Below are 1,112 nucleotides of genomic sequence, written 5' to 3'. Positions count from 1 at the left end.
TTTGATCGCTATGTGGCCATCTGTAACCCCCTGAGGTACCCTGTGGTCATGAGCAGGTCTGTCTATGTGTCCATGGTTGTCAGCTCCTGGACAATCGGTGGGGCTGCTTCTGTGGTACACACATCCTTGACAATTCAGCTGCCCTTCTGTGGGAACAATGTCATCAACCACCTTGGCTGCGAGATCCTGGCTGTGCTGAGGTTGGCCTGTGTTGACATCACCATCAATGTGATCAGCATGGAGGTGTCAGATGTGATATTCCTGGTGGTCCCAGTTCTGTTCATCTCCTTCTCTTACGTCTTCATCATTGCTACCATCCTGAGAATCCCCTCCACTGAGGGGAGAAAAAAGGCCTTTTCTACCTGCTCTGCCCACCTCACTGTTGTGGTCATCTTTTATGGAACCTTATTTGTCATGTATGAAAAGCCAAAGGATTCCAAAGGGTTAGACAAAGAGGACCTTTCAAATAAGCTCATCCCTCTCTTCTATGGGGTGGTGACCCCCATGCTCAACCCCATCATCTACAGCCTCAGGAACAAGGATGTGAAGGCCGCAGTGTGGAACCTGGTGGCTCGGAAACACTTCGCTCAGTGATGGAAGGAATCCTCCGTGGTTCTTATGTCATGGAGCATGGGTTTTGATCATTACAAAAGCCAGGTCACATAACTGATGATCACTTAAGTTCATTTTCAGGGAATGTGTAACTTTTCAGACTGTATCATCTGAGTATCAGCCAAATATCTGAGAGCTTCAACAGATGCCAGACAATAAACTGCAAATGTTATGTACAAAGACATTTTGAATACACGCTGAAACCGAGGTGACCAGACCATTAGAGCAAGCTGAATGGTTCATACAGTGTGAAAGTGACAGAGTCAGTACACGGACAAGGCTCTCACAGCCACTTGTCATCCCTACTGGACTCCCTAGGAGCCAGCGAAACAAGGAGGAAGTGGAAATTTTCATTACTAGATTCAGGTCACCTAAAGTATCAAGAAGGGAACAAAGACAAGGTCTCCACATAGAAAGCTCTTGGGTGGAAATAATTTAGACTGATAAACTGAATTGCTTTTTAGCTATGTGAAAATTGAGGCTATTTTTTCATAATGCAC

General features: G+C 45.7%; 1 pseudogene; it reads left to right on the top strand.

Annotated features, from left to right (window-relative positions):
• On the top strand, positions 1–641 carry LOC115275908 (annotated as a pseudogene).
• Positions 642–1,112: the final 471 nt, after the last annotated feature.

The sequence above is a fragment of the Suricata suricatta genome, chromosome 13 (genome assembly GCF_006229205.1).
Source record: "Suricata suricatta isolate VVHF042 chromosome 13, meerkat_22Aug2017_6uvM2_HiC, whole genome shotgun sequence".
Lineage (NCBI taxonomy): Eukaryota > Metazoa > Chordata > Mammalia > Carnivora > Herpestidae > Suricata > Suricata suricatta.
Note: the sequence above shows the minus strand (reverse complement) of the source record. Positions and strands in the feature narration are given on the sequence as shown.